Raw genomic sequence first — 18,775 nt, 5'->3', positions numbered from 1 at the left:
GTGATCCACCCGCCTCGGCCTCCCAAAGTGCTGGGATTACAGGCTTGAGCCACCGCGCCCGGCCCAATTTTTATATTTTTAGTAGTGATGAGGTTTCACCATGTTGGCCAGGCTGGTCTCAAACTCTAGACCTCAGGTGATCTACCCACCTCAGCCTCCCAAAGTGCTGGGATTATAGGGGTGAGCCACCGTCCCCAGCCCGATAATTATTTATTAAAATGTGTAATATAGTTATGTTGTTTCAATCATTTGGTATATTAATAATTATAATGATAACTGGAGAAAATTTTTAATACTTAAAACCACTTAGTTGCGGAAAAATAAAAAATATATACATATTATTTTCCTAGAGAAAGATGACAAAATACTCAGAAAAGGCTTCCAAGTATAATTAATAACATTATGAGAAGGCATATTGCCCCAAACCTGTGCCAAAGTAGAATTTTTTTTTGAGGTGGACTCTCGCTCTGTGGTCCAAGTTAGAGTGCAGTGACGCGATCTTGGCTTATTGCAAACTCCGCCTGCCAGGTTCAAGCAATTCTTTTGCCTCAGCATCCTGAATAGCTAGGATTACAGACATGTGCGACCACACCTGGCTAATTTTTGTATTTTTGAAACAGGGTTTCCCCATGTTGGCCAGGCTGGTTTCTAACTCCCAACGACAGATGATTCGCCCACCTCGGTCTCCCCAAGTACTGGAATTACAGGCATGCGCCACCGTGCCCGGCCTAAAGTAGAACGCTTTGGTATGGTGGTATATCAGTGCCTCCTGGGATATATCTAGCATTCCTAATAAAATGTATCTAGCATTCCTAAAAAATTCCTATCAATTGTCTGATTTTAATGAGATTATTAGAGCCCTTCTGGAATGGTGATTTATTTTACCTGCCTAATTTTTGGTCTTATGTTGAATCTAATGGTCTTGAACTAAAAAAATTTTTTTAAGTCTAGTAACTTAATGAGTTTTTTAATTAAGTGTTTATATCAATGCATAATATTTATGATAGCTCTCTCAGGAGTCTTTCTCTTGTGACAAGTTTGAAATAAAACTTTGTGAATGTATCTGAGAAGTTGCCTTAACAATTAGGATAAAATTCTGAGGGAGAAATGGAATGGAAATATGGATTCAACAAGAAAAAGGAATAATGTAAATTTCCAAATCTCAACAAGAATGCTTATGTGTTTCGTACATGGACAACGGTGGTATCTCTACATATTACTCCATAAAGTACGTCCTTTGTAACCTTTAAAACATGATAAGTGGTTTCCAATGCTTGAGGGTATGTAGTTTTTCAGAATCTACTTTGGGCTTTAAAAATGAGACAGTTGGCCGGACTTGGTGGCTCATACCTGTAATCCCAGCACTTTGGGAGGCTGAGGCACGTGGATTGCCTAAGATCGGGTGTTCAAAACTAGCTTGGCTAGCCTGTTGAAACCCCGTCTGTACTAAAAATACAAAAATTAGCTGGGCATGGTGGCAGGCACCTGTAATCTCAGCTACTTGGGAGGCTGAGGCAGGAGAATCGCTGGAACCCAGGAGGCAGAGTTTGCAGTAAGCGAAGATCGTGCCATTGCACTCCAGCCTGGGCAGCAGAGAAAGAGTCCATCTCAAAAAAATAAAAAGACATGGTTAAAGACCACTGGTGCAGATCTCACATTGAGCAGAGTAGGACCTCAGCAGGACCTGTAGGGCAGGGACTGGGGTCAGGGTATTCCTGGGTGAGCCAAAAGGAATAGGTGCCCAAGGGCTCTGGGTCCTGCAGGAGGCAGGCCTCGTAGTGCTATCCCTTCGCATATACTAGCTCTGTGGGCTGGGACCCAGTCTCTCCTGACCTGTTTCTTTTTGGCCTCCGAATTTCTTGTCCTCAGAGAAAGAATAAAACAAGGATTTAGAATTCGGGACTTGTTAAGTTGATTTTGGCCAAGTGTTTTTGAAAACTCTTCCGGGTGTGGCTTCTCTTCAGTGTTTGTGTCTTAGTGACCTCTGACTATACAGAAGGCAGAAAAACAATGTCGAGAGAGAGATCTTTTGAAGACTGTGTGACAGACAGAAAGAGGAAAGAAAAGAGGAGGAAGCAAGAGAAGCATGAAGGAGGAGCAGAATATTCTTTTGGTAGGAAAATATTTCCAGATTGTGTCTGTTTTTTTAAAGATTCTGTGGGAGGATATCCAGGGACACTCCTCAATTCAAACCTTCGGCGTTCCCTTCCGCAAATTCGGCTCTGGGAGCTGCCAGTGCTGCAGGACAGGCGTAGGCCCACATAGGGCTGAAACACACCTAAACTCTCCCTCCCGGGTTTTGGAGATGAGCTCACCTCTGTTCTGTCAGGCATCCCGGAAGAACTACATGCATTTGGGTCAATTTGGATGGAGGAAATGAAGGATTATAGAGGAAGAAATCACCATTCCTCTTGTGTGTACTGGCAGGCTCAACCCTGAATGCACTTTCCTACTTTAATGTCTGAAGTGTGTTAATAAATCACAGTAAAGAATGGAACAGTAAAAACAAAACCCCAGGATAAAAGAAAAGGCAACATGTCCTGTGGACTGAATCCTGGAACAGTCCTGCTCAGGAGGGAGTAAGGTCCCATGTTTTCCTGACATGGGACCAGTGGAGACAGAAGACGGTCTGATTCTTCTCTGATTCCTTACAGTTTCATCAGCAGCCTTGATCTTCTTCAGAAAGGGAAGCTACCTTTTCTTCTCTTCCAACTAATGGGGGGTGAGGAGAAGGGAAAAGTAGGGGCAAGGGGAGGGAAAAGAAAAGAGTAGGGAGAGGGAAGGAAAGGAGAAGGGAAGGGAAGGAAAGAAAGAAGAAGAAAATCAAGGCATTGCCTCGATTATTGATTTACGGGTTATATCCTGTATAGCTTCATGGCTCATCCAGTTCAGTTAGGGCTTCAAGATGCTGCATCCGCTGTTACAGAAGAACGGCTCACTTTCCATGGCCGTCTCCTATAATTATTTTCCTAATTAGTTCCCTGGTCCTACACATTATTTCCCTAATTCTCACGACAAAATTAACTCATACTAGCACCATAGATGCCCAAGAAATCAGGACTGTCTGAACTATTTTACCTGCCATAAATTATCTTACCTTTAATTGCCCTCCCATCCCTATGTATTCTGTGCATAACAGATGAAGTTATTAACCCTTCTCTTACCATCGAAGCAATTGGCCACCAATGGTACTGAAGCTATGAATACACAGACTATGAAGAATTAGGCTTCAATTCTTATGTAGTCTCAGCAGCAGACTTATAGCCAGGAGAACTTTGACTCCTCAAAGGTGATAACTGAACAACCCTCCAAATAGATATCCCCATCTATGCATTAATCTCATCTGAAGACATTCTGCACTCATGAACTATCCTTTCATTGGGCCTCAAAACAGATGCAATCCCTGAATTACCTGCCTATGGAGAGAACCTCTGAGCGTTAAGATGATGAGCCCAGATCCTCTCCCTCACTGCTCTGTGTCTGTGTCAGATGATTGCTCATGGGAGTTGTTAGTTATTAGTCACTCTGCTATTTCAGACATTTTTTTGCCTTTTAAACGTCAGTTCAGGTTGACCACAGGGAAACTCTGTTACGACCAAAGGGTCAAGCTCCTGAGTGCCGGCACTGGCCCCCTTTCCTCCTGTCCCCACCCCTCTCCCTCTTGTCCTTGTTCCTGACTTCTCTTTAGCGGAGAGGTGTACAAAACAAATTCAGGGCTCATTTCATCTCTGTACATCCTTGCTGCTCTCTCTTCCTTAAACAAGACCTTCTTCTCCCCTTTTCTTAGAACTGTATTTGGTGTGACAACAGTTTGAAAAGCGCCACCCATCCTCTCTGAGACCACAAGCAGCGCTGAAGGCAGTGAACCAAGACTTACAAACAAGGGTGTAGACCAGAGAACACGCTGGGGCCAGAGGAGGAGAAAGCAAGATCTAAGCAGCACAGTTTCAAGTGCGAGGGGAGCAGAAAGCAGCCAGCTCTAAAAAAAAAAAAAAAAAGAAGAAGAAGAAGAGGCAAAACCCAGAACTCAAACCTCATGAAACTATCACAAGTTTCAAGCCTTTAAAAGGTGTTTTTACTGCAGATTTTAGAGACTTATCACCTCATCAACGGTTATGAACCCAAATCCTTGCAAACTGAGCAATAGAGTCAGATTGGTCTCTCAGTCTCTGCATGTGAAGGGTCTCTGGGCTTTTCAGGACACCTTTAGGGTCAGGTTTTGTGAAATAGGTTGAGCCAGCTTTCTGGGGGCTGTAAGCAACCCTGGAGAAAATGGACAGAGGGAAATAAAGGCATGCCAGTGTGCTTTTCCCAGTGGGGACCTGGCAGCGGCCAAAGCAGGAGAAGTATTAGATTCCCATCTTTTCATATCATGGAAGCCCATGATGGCGATGGGGTGCAGGGCTGACTAACCATCTTGAGGTCAAGAGGCGGCCCCTCAGGGATCTGAAGCTGTTTAGCAAGAGCTCAGGAGGGCCCATCTCCTTGTCCCTCAGGGAGAGCCCCTGGTGCTATAGCCCACCCCCTGGAAGGGGCAGCCCTTGGAGAAATGTTAGAATGCTGGGTGAATTATTTTCTTCTGAAATTTCATCCAAAGTTTCAACAAGGCACCCAATAGAAGAGTTGTTAAGTACTGTGAGTGGGTGTGGTGGAGGAAGCAGAGAGGGGAAGGGGCAGCTCCGCTCTCACTGTATCTACTGCTCATCCTAGAGATGACCTAATGTCAAAAACTTTGCAAATGCCACCAGCTGCCTGTTGCATCCACGTGGTTCAGTCGTTGCTATTTACAGAGTAGTATAAATGCCCGGTGCTACTGTGACCTAGGGTGCTGAGTACCAATGTTCCTGGAAGTGCCCCTAGTAGTATTTCTTTCATTAGCTGGTAGTTTATTAAAAACTTCATGCAAGGGTAACACGGTATTGCTGATTGTAGGTATTATCTGATGATGATAATCCTGTCGAGTACTTGTTGGGCCAGATCACTTCGTGAGGGCAGAAGGTTGGTAACACTTGTCTTAAATGCAAGATTCTTTCTCTTTTCATCCACCTTCTCCCTCCTATTCAGCAATCCTTTCTTCACCCTTGGAAACATTTGTGCTCTGCATATGCTCTTGCACAATCCTGGGGTCTCATGGTTTACTTTATGATGACAATATTAATGTCAACAAAGCCACATTTTCCCTAAGACACTTGGGAGTATGTGTGGCTTATCCTTCTGTTTTTCTTACGAAGTAAAATGGCACTCAGTGTGTCTGTCCTCACTTTACTGATATGGAGATTAAGGACAAGGAATCTAGGCGAACGGGCAGTAGGGCACGTGAAACGTGGCAGGGTCTCCGGAGAAAGGGAACACACTTTCAAAGAGCCAGTGAGTCAAACTTGTGGGAACCCATGCCAGAAAGTTCTTACGGGGAAGGCTGAACTGTTCCATCTAAAAGAAAAGAACATATATTCGTTTAAACAAGCCCTGAAGTGCAGCTATCTAACAGGCTACGTAGATGGGGTTGGGCGCAAAGGGTTTGCTGCGTTGCTGCTGATTTCTCAAGTCTTTCATTTTCTTTGCTGACCTCTGCAGTCCCACAGAACACAGTCCATGCATTAGACTTGCAGCCATAGGATCTGGGTCTTGTGTATTAGTTTTGAAGGCAGCATGCCCTGCTAGACTGCAATATCCTAGAAGACAAAGGTCAACCAAGACCTTCGCATGAGGCCTGATGGGAATCAGTGTTTCACAGACATTTTTTAAATGAATGATTTGATTGATTTCCAGTAGTTCTCTAGGCAAGAGCGATCAGAGACTTTAGAAGTTGGTATCAACATGGAAGCGGCAGAATGACACCTGAGAGAGTGGTGGGTCGTCACCAGGTCACAGCTGTCAGGATGATTGGAACACCCCTTTGCTGTACAGTGACCTTTGTTTTACCTCCCACTATTAGGCAGAGGAACCGTCATCACACAGCCTGATTACGGTTTTTATGCTCAGGAGAACTTGTGCTGTCTTCCAAGAGCTGCAGCTCCCACGTTTTGGTAAGAGAGGGGCAAACAGACATTTTCTCATGTCAATTAATCAGCTCATCCATGAGTTTTGCAGTTCAATCGCTGTCTTTACGTGGTGTTGTCTGCCAACGAATGGCATAGGGCATCTTCAGATTTTATTGACAAAGATAAGACTTCCATAAAAGGATCCCTTTGAAAGCAGCTTGAAAAGAATTCCAAAGCAATGTGCTTATAATAATAAATGTTTCTCCACCACTTGCTTTACAGCTCTTTTGTCTCAGGCTTCTGCTACTCTAGTTGTTGTTGTTTTTTTTTTTTTTTGAGACAGAGTCTCACTGTGTTCCCAGGCTGGAGTGCAGTGGCGATGGCTCACTGCAACCTCCGCCTCTCGGGTTCAAGTGATTCTCTTGCCTCAGCCTCCTGGGTAGCTGGGATTACAGGCATGAGCCACCACGCCCAGCTAATTTTTGTATTTTTAGTAGAGATGGGGTTTTACCATGTTGGCCAGTATGGTCTTGATTTCTTGACCTCATGATCTGCCCACCTCAGCCTCCCAAAGTGCTGGGATTACAGGCATGAGCCACCGTGCACAGCCTGTATTTCTTTTTCCTAGTTTCTCTCCTGTTTTCATTTGCTAAAAGAAAATTGTGTAAGACACTTCATGGGAACATTGAAAACTGTTACGGGTTGGGGTTTATAAAGATTTGGTGAGAACAAAAAAATCCAGACCTTGCTTCTGGCATTTGCTGGGTGGTATTTTTTCACTGGTCCCTAACTCACAGAATAATCAGCTTTGGCAGCAATATTTAGTTCCCCTTTCTTTCTACATGCTGGGATGAGGGCATATGAGAACGGAACTTGCGGTAAAGACTACCTTGCCACAAGGGGACCCCACCCTGCTTACCTTCCGCTGGATCCACAGCAGTTGTAAATATGTAGTGAATGGTAACTGTGGGCTTCCTGTATTCTGTAGTGGACATTGCCACACCACCGTCTCCAGCGGAATGAACCAGAATGTAAAACGTATACCTCTTTTGAAATGCACTGAGGCAACACAGGATGACCACATTTTTTCTGTACTATATTGCACTCTTTTGCACAATGTGTCAGAACACAACGTTAGAAACCCACAAAAGAAGGAAACAGAACAATGGAGGTTGTTGGCTGGGCAGGCCGCAAGGTAAAGGGCAGAATAGTGAATGCCCCACCTCGTCGACATCCTCTGCCAGCTGCTATTCCTGGCTCCTGACCTCTGCTGTCTCTATTATCCTTTCCCATCATCCATGCAGTCAGCCAGCCGGCATTTACTGGGCATCCTGTCATGCTGGCTGCTGGGGATACAGACCGTGAGTAGCATGCTGGTAAAAACTAAACGACTCGCTCTGAGACGGGAGCTGATTTGCGGCGCTTATTGATTTTCATAGAGCTGACACTCCCACCATGACTGATTTCAAGTTGCTAACATGACATCATCGAAGCAACGTGGGAAGAGAGGCGCAGTAGCACACCACTGCCCCCAACCAGATGCAATCGATGTGAATAACCTCCAGTGCACAGAAATAATACAATGCAGTAATGAGGAGCTGACGAGTTTTGAGTATTTATTAGCATTGTTTTAAATGTGATTTAGCTCCTGGCACACTTACATATTTTAAGTCATAACTTTTAACAAACAGCTTACAACATTTCTCAAACTAACAACTGGCTCTCAGGAGCAGGTATGTGCTGACAGCACACCACTAGACAGAGAGAAACAATGTATGCTGTCTGCTTTACAAACGTCTTTTTTAAATCTAGAAAGAAAAACATACATTTGTAAAAAAGTAGTACATACAGTTGATGTGATAATACAGTAGGAGAAAGTGCTGGGCGTAGAATTAGTGGGAAGCACAGTGAGACCCTGCTATGCACTGAATGCATCTGTCTCCCCGAAATTCACATATGGAAGTCCTGATTCCCATTGTGGCTGTATTTGGAGTAAGGAAGTATTAATTAAGGTTAGGCTGGGCACGGGGGATCAAGCCTATAATCCCAGCACTTTGGGAGGCCAAAGTGGGTGGATCACAAGGTCAAGACAGACCATCCTGGCCAACATGGTGAAACCCCGTCTCTACTAAAAATACAAAAATTAGCTGGGCATGGGGGCGCACACTTGTAGTCCCAGCTACTCAGGAGGCCGAGGCAAAAGAATCATTTGAACCTGGGAGGTGGAGGTTGCAGTGAGCCGAGATGGTGCCACGGCACTCCAGCCTGGCCACAGAGTGAGACTCCATCTCATAAATAAATAAATGAATTAAAGGTTAAACGAAGTGATAAGTGTGGGGCCCTGATCTGCTAAGATTAGTGGCCTTACAGAAGAGATGCTGGAGAGCCCCTTCTCTCTCCAGGCGTCTGCACCACAGAAAGACCGTGTGAGGACATAGTGAGAAGGCAGCTTCCTGCAAGCCGGAAGAGAGCTCTCACCAGAAACCAAACCAGCGGAGATGGGGTTCAGGCCATGCTACTGCACAATGTGGTACCTTGGCATTTGAGAAAACAGGAGAAGCAGGAAGGTAACTCTCCCTTTCCCTCATCCTTCTCCTGAGGTGGGTCACAAGGCTTTCATTTGAGAAGTACCTTCCCTATGCCTGGAGAAATGGTAGGCCCTTATTTCTTAAGACACGGGACACAGCAAGGAATCAGAACAGGCAGTCCTCAAAACGCTCCCCCAGTTAATGACCATTAGATGTTCCCTTTGTCCAATCATACATCTGCAGGACCGTCTCCTCGTCATCAAACCTAAGCATAAAAACACACAAGCTTCTCCATTTGAGTTTTTATTTCTAAAGGCTCTCGTGTCACATAAAACTTACGTTCATTAAACTTGTCTGCTTTTCTCTTGTTAATCTCTCCCTTATTATTGGAGCCTCAGTAATGAACCTAGTCATGGGAAAGAAAGATAAGCTTTCTCTTTACAGCTGGACCACTGATGATCGTGGACTTCTAGCCTCAACAATCGTGATGAAATACATTTCTGTTGCGGGAGCCACCGGAGCTATTTTGTTCCGGCAGCCCAAGCTGACTAACAGAGCCCTAACATAAAATGACCTTGAGAGCAGGCTGGTAACTCGGACTCAACAGAAGCGCCTGCGGCTGCTCAGAGGCACACTGGTTTGCACTTAGCATGTGGCCCTCCCTATTCACAAATATTTTCTCTTCTAGCTACAGTAGTCATTGTCTTCAGATGCAGACACCCTGGCAGTTATCGTCCTTGGCAGAATGTTGACTGGGGAAGGGAGAACTCTAACGTCGTAGCCCAAGATGAGAAGCACAGCAGGGCAGGTGAGGACTGGTGACGAGTGACCGCCACCACAACACAGGAGTCACACCTAGTGAGCTGTGTAGACCCAGTCTCTCTCTCTTTTTTTAGACAGGGTCTCACTCTGTTGCTCAGCTTGGATGCAGTGATGTGATCATGGCCCAGTGCAGCCTCAACCTCTCAGGGTTAAGCATTCCTCCTGTCTCGGCCTCCCAAGTCGCTGGGACCACAGGCATGGGTCAGTCACCACGCCCCAGCTAACTTTTTGAATTTTTTGTAGAGACACGATCTCATTATGTTGCCCAAGCTGGTCTCGAACTCCTAAGCACAAGTGATCCTCCTGCCTTGGCCTCCTAAAGTGCTGGGATTATAGGTGTGACCCACCTCACTCAGCCTTAGGCCCCAGTCGTTAATGGTGGCTTCTTGTGGCAAAGAAATAAACAGCCCAAATTGGATGAATAACATTTTCTCATTCCCAAGAGTCCTAGCATTGATAATGAAATTCATGCCCTTTAGAATGAGAAAGACTTTGAGAGTCTTGAACATTTTGGTGGCTGGGCAGCACTTACGGTATTCTTCCTGATGTGGTATGTACAGACACGAGCACTCAGTAAAAACATTCAAAGCTGTGGCTGTTTGTATTCTGATCCGTAGAACCGGATCAGAACTGAGTGTGTAGACGTGCTCAGAGGAAAGGATGTTGGCCAAAATGTGAACCAGGATGTTATCTCTGGATTAGATATTTTGGGAGGAGAGTTTATTTCTATATATTTGCTTGTATTGTTCACATTTTAATAATTTTTTTGTCAAAAAACTTGTCAATTTATAATAACTGTCTATTGTAAATGAAGCAAAAAGTAAGTAATGTAAGATTTAAAAAGGAAGGTTAAAATTCAACCATAGTCCCAAGAGTGAGAAAGAAGCACTATTAATATTTTGGACCACACTCCAGATCTTCTGCTGCGCGTGGCGTATTTCCTTTGTGACCTCTCATCAGCCTTGGATTCATCTGCCTCCATTTCCTAGACCGGGCTTCTGAGCCCTGGGGACAGAGGCTCAAAGCTCAAACAATGTTAAGTTAGGTCTTTCAACACAGTAGGCCCTTCATCCATGCTCACAATTTTAAAAAAGCAATCTCTAATTAGCCCTTTTTCATTCCCCACCACTATTTCAAAGCTTCAACCATTCTCCCTACCTCACCTCCTATTTCAGAGAAAATATCGACCATCAAGAGTGACGCTCTTACTTTCTTCTCTTTTGTGTTTAAGTCTGCACTTTCTTTTCTTCCCCACTGTTTTAGCTGAAAACCTTTGTCTTACCCTGTCTAAGGTCCATGCTGCTCCTTCAAAAAAAAATGACAGGCCTGGCACAGTGGTTCATGCCTGTAATTCCAGCACTTTGGGAGGCTGAGGCAGTGGACCACTTGAGGTCAGGAGTTCGAAACTAGCCTGGCCAACATGTTGAAACCCTGTCTCTACTAGAAATACAAAAAAATTAGCTGGATATGGTGGTGGGCACCTGTAGTCCCAGCTACTTGGGAGGCTGAGGCAGGAGAATTACTTGAACCGGGAAGTCCCGGTTGCAATGAGCCGGGACTGCAGCCACCACACTCCAGCCTGGGTGACAGAGCGAGACACTGTCTCAAAAAAAAAATGATAATAAAAAAAAATTACTGCTTTTCTCTGGTTTTATAATTAATCACATCCATATTAAAAATGTTAGGAAATATAAAAGACACAAAGAAGAAAATAAAAATCACATGTAACTTGAACATTAAGAGACAATTTCTACTGGCACTGTAGATTCTTTGGTTTTTCCACATGATTGTATGTCTCAGTATATTAAAGATGTATTTTTACACAGCTGAAATTATTCTACACATACTATTTCATAAACCTTCTTCCTTCTTACAATAGATCATAAATATTTTTGCATGACTACAAATATTCTGCAATGAGATTTTGAGATGTTTTTTTTAGGTTAAAAATAACTATTTTTCCTTGTTTTAAAAGCACTATATGTGTATTGTGGCACCATTAGACTTTTTTTTTAAAGGGAGAACAACTTAAATACTTATCGTCTTAGCTCTCAGATATGATGAGCTGACATAATTTTTATATAAATTTATTTTATAAAAATAAGTTCAGTCAGGTATCATTCTGTATCATTTGTGATATACAAATATTTCATTTAATCCTCATGACACACTAGGTAGTTGTGGTTGTTATGATAATCCCCATTTTCTAGAAGAGGAGGCCTGAAGAAGCTAAGTAATCTGTCGGAAGTTTGTTTTTCTTTTGGAGACAGAGTCTCACTCTGTTGCCCAGGCTGGAGAGCAATGGCGCGATCTCGGCTCACTACAACTTTTGCCTCCTGAGTTTAAGCAATTCTCCTACCTCAGCCTCCTGAGTAGCTGGACTACAGGTGCACACGGCTACGCCCGGCTGTTTTTTTTGTGTTTTAATGGAGACCGGGTTTCACCGTGGTGCTCAGGCTGGTCGTGACTCCTGAGCTCTGGCAATCCACCTGCCTCAACCTCCCAAAGTGCTGGGATTACAGGCACCTGCCCGGCCGGCCTGTTCAAAGTTACTAAGTGGTAGAGGTGGGCCATGGACCTAGGCAGTCTGCCTCTAGAGGGTGGATTTTTAATCACTCGTCTGTACAGCTCTCAGTTTATAGAGAACATCTTCCCATGTCAATAAATCTTCCTCTCTGTGCCCCGCTTGCAAATATCTACTCCAGCTCAGCGTCAGATAAACATTGTTTTGTTTTCTTGTTTTTTTTTTTTTTTTTTTTTTTTTTAAGATTTTCTTTGTCGACTACTAGTTGCATGTGGAATTACTTCTGTTAATGCTGTGAGTGGCTTCTCACTGCAGTTTTTCCCCACATGGTTAACAAATGATCCAAGTTGTACGGAACATCCTGTCATTTCTCCACTAACTTAATGCTAACTTTGTTTCTGCTTCTGTCTTCTCTTGACTTCTGTAAAAATTTATTTCATTTATTATCCACCATTTCTCCTGGATCCTGAAAATTCAAGGTAGCTTTGAATAATCGCTTGATTGATTGACGTACTTATTCAGTAGCATTTATAAAGGATATAACAGTGAGTAAGATTTTTTAAAATCCCTCTTGGGACTCACTGTCTAAAGACGTATACAACACTTTTTAGGAAACACTTGAGTTGCACTGATAATGTGCCAGGCACTGCTCTTGGTGATTTACAAATATTCTTTAATCCTCATAGCAAGACTATGATGTAAGTACTATTTATATCCCCATTTTTCATATGAGGCAATAAAACACTGAGAGGTTAAGTAACTTGTCCAGTTACTTAGCTGGTAAATGGGGGGTTGGGAAAAGTTAACTGGCAATTCCAGTTTTATGCAATGAGTGTCATTAACATAGGGGAAGTACAGGGTTCCGTGGGCTCTTAGCAAGGGCATTTCACAGCGCCATGGGAGTCAGGAAAGATTTTTGGAAGGAGTGACAGTCAAATGATTGCTAAAGAATGAGGAGGAGGGCCAGGCATGGTGGCTCATGCCTATAATTCCAGCACTTTGGAAGGGCCAAGGTGAGCCGATCACCTGAGGTCAGGAGTTCGAAACCAGCCTGGCCAACATGGTGAAACGTTGTCTCTACTAAAAATACAAAAAAAATTAGCTGGGCGTGGAGCCGGGCGTGGTGGCAGGTGCCTGTAATCCTGGCTACTTGAATGGCTGAGGCAGGAGAATCGCTTGAACCCAGAAGGCGGAGTCTGCAGTGAGCTGAGACTGTGCCATTATACTCCAGCTTGGCAACAGAGCCAGACGCTGTCTCAAAAAAAGGAGTGAGAAGGAGTAGGCTGGACACAGGCGGTGAGGAGGACTGTGAGGGTGAGTGGGGGTAGCAGCAGAAGTCTTTCACCCCCAGAAAGCAGTAGTACAAAGGCTTAGAGAGAGAGAGTTGTATGCTAGAGGCTGAAAGAAATGCAGGGTAGTTGAAACAGAGGGTTGGCTGGGGAGGGAGGGCGGGAGGCGGAAAGCCCTCGAGTTGGAAGGATCAACAGAAGCCCATCGTCCTGAGCCTTGGGAGACACTCGAGGAATTTTAACTGTAGTCCAAATAAAAGAGGAGATATTGAAGGGTCGTAAGCAGGAGAGAGATGACTCTAGCTGCTGTGTGAGGACTCATATCAACATATCAACAGGGCCAGAGTGTGGGCAGAGTACGCTGTTGGAAGTGGCTCTTGCACCAATCTACACAAGACATAATGTTGGCTTTAATTAAGTCAGTAGAAATGGGGTGAAGAAAACAACAGGCTTCAGGTGATTTAGAGGAGCTTAACTGGACCACAGGTGAAAAGAGCAAAGTCAGTGATTGTGACCTGGCTCTTGGCTTGACGAATGTCTCCATATTAACATCTAAGCTGTCTTGGCCCGTTTTCAGTTGCTTATAACATTGTACATTAAACTGAGTAATTTATAAAGCAAAGGGATGTATTTCATGCAGTTACGGTGGCTGAGACGTACAAGGGCAAAGGGCTGCATCTGGTCGCCTTCTTGCTGGTGGGAACTCTACGGAGTCCCAAAGTGGGCAGGATGTTGAGGGCAGGAGGGCTGAGCAGGCTAACATGCTTGCGCAGGTCTCCCTCCCTTTGCTTATGTAGCCACCAGCCCCACTCCCATGACAACCAATTAATGCGTTCATTCATGAGGGGATTCATCCTTTCATGAGGGCAGAAGCCTCGTGACTGTCACCTCTTAAAGGCACCATCTCTCAATGTGACCACAGTGGGTATTCAATTTCAATATGAGTTTTGGAGGGGACAAATATTCAAACCGTAGCATAAAGCAGTGATAACAGTGTGGATAGTGGATTGATTAGACTTATATCCATGTAATACAGAGGAGAAGGAATGGTTTGCCTGTAGTCCAATGGTAACATTCCTGTGAGTTCTGCCTTCATACCCACAAAACGCTCATTAAGGACAGTGGATAAAGTTTATAAATATGGCAAATATTAAAAGTAGTATCTTCGGGGCTGTGATTACATATAATTAAAATCGTTTTTTGGCTGTTTTTTTTTTTTTTTTTTTTCCTCAAGACAAAGTTTCGTTCTTGTTGCCCTGGCTGAATAAATAGCACGATCTCGATTAACCACAACCTCCACATCCCGGGTTCAAGCGATTCTCCTGCTTCACCCTCCCGAGTAGCTGGGACTACAGGCATGCACCACAGTGCCCAGGTAATTTTGTATTTTTAGTAGATACAGGGTTTCTCCATGTTGGTCAGGCTGCTCTTAAATTCCCAACCTCAGGTGACCTGCCCACCTTGGCCTCCTCAAGTGCTGGGATTACAGGCATGAGTCATCACTGCCGGCCCCTTAAAATACTTTTTTTAAAAACAGGCTTACTGAGATATAGTTTACATTCCATAAAATTAACCCATTTAGAGTGTACACTTCAGTGGTTTTTAGAACATTCAAAGTTGTGCATTACCACAATGTATCTTTAGAACATCTTCATCATCCCAAAAAGAAACCCTGTGCCCATTTCACAGTCACCCCCCGTTCCAGTTACCTTGATTAACCCTAGCTCCAAGGAGCCATTAATGTCCTTTCTGTCTCTGAATTTGTCTGGCTATATCACCTAAATAACATCATATAATCTGCTGTCTTTTGTGACTAGCTTCTTTCACTTAGCATAATGTTTTCAGGTCCATTCTCATTTTATTTTTATTTTACTTTCTTGAGACAGGGTGTCACTCTGTCATTGGGCTGGAGTGCAGTGGTGTGATCAGGGCTCACTGCAGCCTCAGCCTCTTGGATTCAAGTGACCCTCCTGCTTCAGCCCTCTGAGTAGCTGGGACTCCAGGCAGATGTCACCACACCTGGTTAATTTTTGTATTTTTTGTAGAGACAGGGTTTCCCCATGCTGACCAGGCTGGTCTCCAACTCCTGGGCTCAAGCCATCCTTCCACCTTGGTATCCCAAAGTGCTGGGATTATAGGTGTTACCCACCGTGCCTGGCCCATTCTCATTTTATATCATGTGATAGGACTTCTTCCATTTAGTAGCCAAATAATAATATGGATAGAGCACAATTTTTGCGTTCATCAGCTAATGGACATTTGGTTTCCACCTTTTGGCTATTATAACTAAAGCTGCTATGAGGATTCATATACAAGTTTCATATTGACGTGTTTTCCAAAGTGGCTATACCGTTTTACATTCCCCCAAGCAATATGTGAGGGTTCCAGTGTCCCTGTGTCCTTTTTAACACTTGCTACTGTCCTTTTCATTTTAGCCGTCCTAGTGGGTGTGCCATGGTATCTCACTGTGGTTTTGGTTTGCATTTCGTCAGTGACTATGATGTTGAGCAGTGCTTACTGGATATGTGTACACCTTCTTTGCATAAATAGCTACACAAATTCTTTCCCGACTTTTAACTTGGGTTGTGTTTGTGAGAGTTCCTTCTACACTGTGGATATATGCCCCTTCTCAGATACATGATTTACAAATATTTACTTGCATTCTGTGGGCTGTATTTTCTTAAGTCCTTGACACACAAAAATCTTAAGTTTTATGAGATTCATTTAAAAAATTTTTGTTGCTTGGGCTTTTGGTGTCACGTATAAGAAACCATTGCTCAGTCCCGGTCATGAAGATTTACTCCCATGTTTTCTTCTAGCAGTTTTGTAGTTTCAGCTCTTACATTTAGGCTATGATCCATTGTGAGTTAATTTTTATATATGGTGTAGGATAGAGGTCCAAATTTATTCTTTTGCATGTGGATATTTAGTTGTCTCAGTGCCATTTGTTGAAAATCCTGTTCTTCCCTCATTGAATTGTCTTGGCATGCACAAGTTAAATTTGATTCATTATACCTTTTCTCTTTCCAAAATTACTCCCCACAAAAAAAAAAAAAGAAAGAAAGAGCTAAATTCAGATTCTTTTGTTTTCATTTTAACAGAAGAAGTAGGTCATCAGAAACCCTGTATGTACCAAAGATGAAATTGAGTTGGACTTAGCTGGGTTTCTTTGCTGACAAAGAAAACTATTCCTTTTTCTTCAGTTCAGTGTCAAATAGTCAGTCCCTAGCCGGGTGTGGTGGCGCGTGCCTGTAATCCCGGCTACTTGGGAAGCTGAGGTAGGAGAATTGCTTGAACCCAGGAGGCAGAGGTTGTGGTGAGCCGAGGTCATGCCATTGCACTCCAGCGTGGGTAACAAGAGCAAAACTCCATCTCAAAAAAAACAGAACAAAACAAAACAGCCATTCTCTTCCCAAGTCCTGCTGGTTTAGAGTTTGTGACAGTAGAACTGTGTGGTGAATTTTAGCTCTAGAAGAAAAGTGGAAGCCTCATAAAAAAAAGCAAATAATTTTTCCAAGAGCTTTAAGTGTCAGATACTTTTCTGACACTTTTCCGACACTTTTCCGAGTGTCAGATGCGAGTGAGAAGGTACTGTGTGCTGGGGCAAGAGCAAATGCAGTTTAATTGCATAGGTTATTTGATTATAATGCCAATTTTAAAAAATGGTTTGTGATAAAGTGCATAATGTTTAGTAGTGTACATTTGCCAAATGAAACTTTAAAACCTTTAAACAGTGAAATTGTAAACATTACAAATCCTTCTGATAACACTGTTGTTGATATTGTAAAGTGGATCAGTCTTTTTTGAGTATATGATGGTGCATGTAACATACTCTTAATAATCTGACCTAGTAATGTCTTTTGAAAATTCACTTAAGGACATAATCCAAGAGAAGCAAAACTATACACAAAGATGTATTATTTAGGCAAAAATAAAAAACTCCCAGTGCTTAAGAACAAGAGAATGAATTTTAAAAACTATGTTTTCCCATGAAACACTATGGAACCCTAAATGGTAACTATGGTTATCATAGTGTGGTATGGTCATAAGTACTAGAGCATCTTCTAAATAATGTTGACAGGAGCAAAGCAGAATTTGCATATATACCTTAATTCAAAATGCTCTAAGGATAGATGGATTCTGATGCTCAGAATTAATTTAGCACAATATTAATATCCATTAGATTTATTTTTAGCCCTCTCGCAAAACCAATTTAAATTTAAAATGTAAGTTAAAATAAACCTTTCTGAAAACCAAAATAAACACCTTTCTGTTTCTTCAACACATCTTTTCCTTAGTTACTTCCCATTGCATTAAGTCCTTATTTTAGTATGGGAGGGGAATGTGTAAGCACTTAGAAAAAATGAAAGATTTCTTAGAATTTTGCTATTAAAATTAATTATTACTCCTGAGAAGTTAATCAACACCTAATGATGTGTTATCTCTTTGATGCTTGATGAGCTCCATTGGAAATGTGTCTGCATATAATTTGGAGTAAGAAACAGCGTGAATTTTCATTCTTGGATATAGAGTGGTTTACTCATTTTCTAGGACTATTGTAACAAAATACCACAAACTGGGTGGCTGAAAACAACAGAAATTAATTCTCTCACAGTTCTGGAGGCTGGAGGTCTGGAATCAATGTGTCAGGAGGGCGGGTATCGTCCAAGGACTCTGAGGGAAAATCCCTTCCATGCCTCCTCTGTCTTAGCTTCTGGAAATGGCCATCAGTGCTTGGTATTCCTTGGTTTGCAGATGCACCACTCCAAGCTCTACCTCCATTTTTTTTTTTTTTTTTTTTTTTTTTTTGAGACGGTCTCACTTTGTTGCCCGGGCTGGAGTGCAATGGCCAATCATAGTTCAGCGTAGCCTTGAACCCCTGAGCTCAAGCCGTGCTCCGGCTTTGATCTCACAAACTACTGGGATTACAGTCAGGGGCCACTGCGCCTGGCCCTTCGGCCTCCATCTTCACGTGGCATTCCCCCTGTGTCTTCTTAGGGGCCCCTATTCAAGTATATTTCATTTTAACTAATTACAACTGCAACGATCCTTTTTCCAAATGAAGTCACGTTCTGAGGTATTGAAGGTTAGCACTTCGACATATCCTTTTATGGGGACAAATTTCAACTCCTAACTGATAGCCTTGGGGTTAATGTAATTAATGTGCTGTTTCATTTCAGAATTTTCTTTCTTTTTTTTTTTTTGAGACAGAGTTTCGCTCATGTTACCCAGCCTGGAGTGCAATGGCGTGATCTCGGCTCACCGCAACCTCTGCCTCCTGGGTTCTGGCAATTCTCCTGCCTCAGCCTCCTGAGTAGCTGGGATTACAGGCACGTGCCACCATGCCCAGCTAATTTTTTGTATTTTTAGTAGAGACGGGGTTTCACCATGTTGACCAGGATGGTCTCGATCTCTTGACCTCGTGATCCACCCGCCTTGGCCTCCCAAAGTGCTGGGATTACAGGCTTGAGCCACCGCGCCCGGCCCTCATTTCAGAATTTTCTCAGAGCAAAATCTGTGATGTCCATGACAGGTCCTAGGAGGATCCACACAGGAAAAGGGGCTGGTAATGGAGAAACAGTCTCATGAAAGTAGGTAAAATTGCTTTAATAGACTGCTGGCCTCTCTCCC

The 18,775-nt window shown here is 43.2% G+C and overlaps 1 protein-coding gene and 1 long non-coding RNA gene across 2 annotated transcripts in view; one reads left to right on the top strand and one right to left on the bottom strand.

Annotated features, from left to right (window-relative positions):
* The window catches only part of RIPOR2 (RHO family interacting cell polarization regulator 2), a 234,457-nt gene that overhangs the window by 132,288 nt on the left and 83,394 nt on the right, over window positions 1-18,775 (bottom strand). The gene's annotated exons all lie outside the window — the stretch shown is intronic.
* Window positions 647-9,466, top strand: LOC119467819. The gene is made up of 3 exons (XR_005196439.1): window positions 647-6,026; window positions 8,384-8,548; window positions 9,198-9,466. It is a non-coding gene; the product is annotated as an uncharacterized LOC119467819 (long non-coding RNA).

The sequence above is a fragment of the Cebus imitator genome, unplaced genomic scaffold (assembly GCF_001604975.1).
Source record: "Cebus imitator isolate Cc_AM_T3 unplaced genomic scaffold, Cebus_imitator-1.0 Scaffold335, whole genome shotgun sequence".
NCBI lineage: Eukaryota > Metazoa > Chordata > Mammalia > Primates > Cebidae > Cebus > Cebus imitator.
This window is presented reverse-complemented; position numbering and strand designations above follow the sequence as displayed.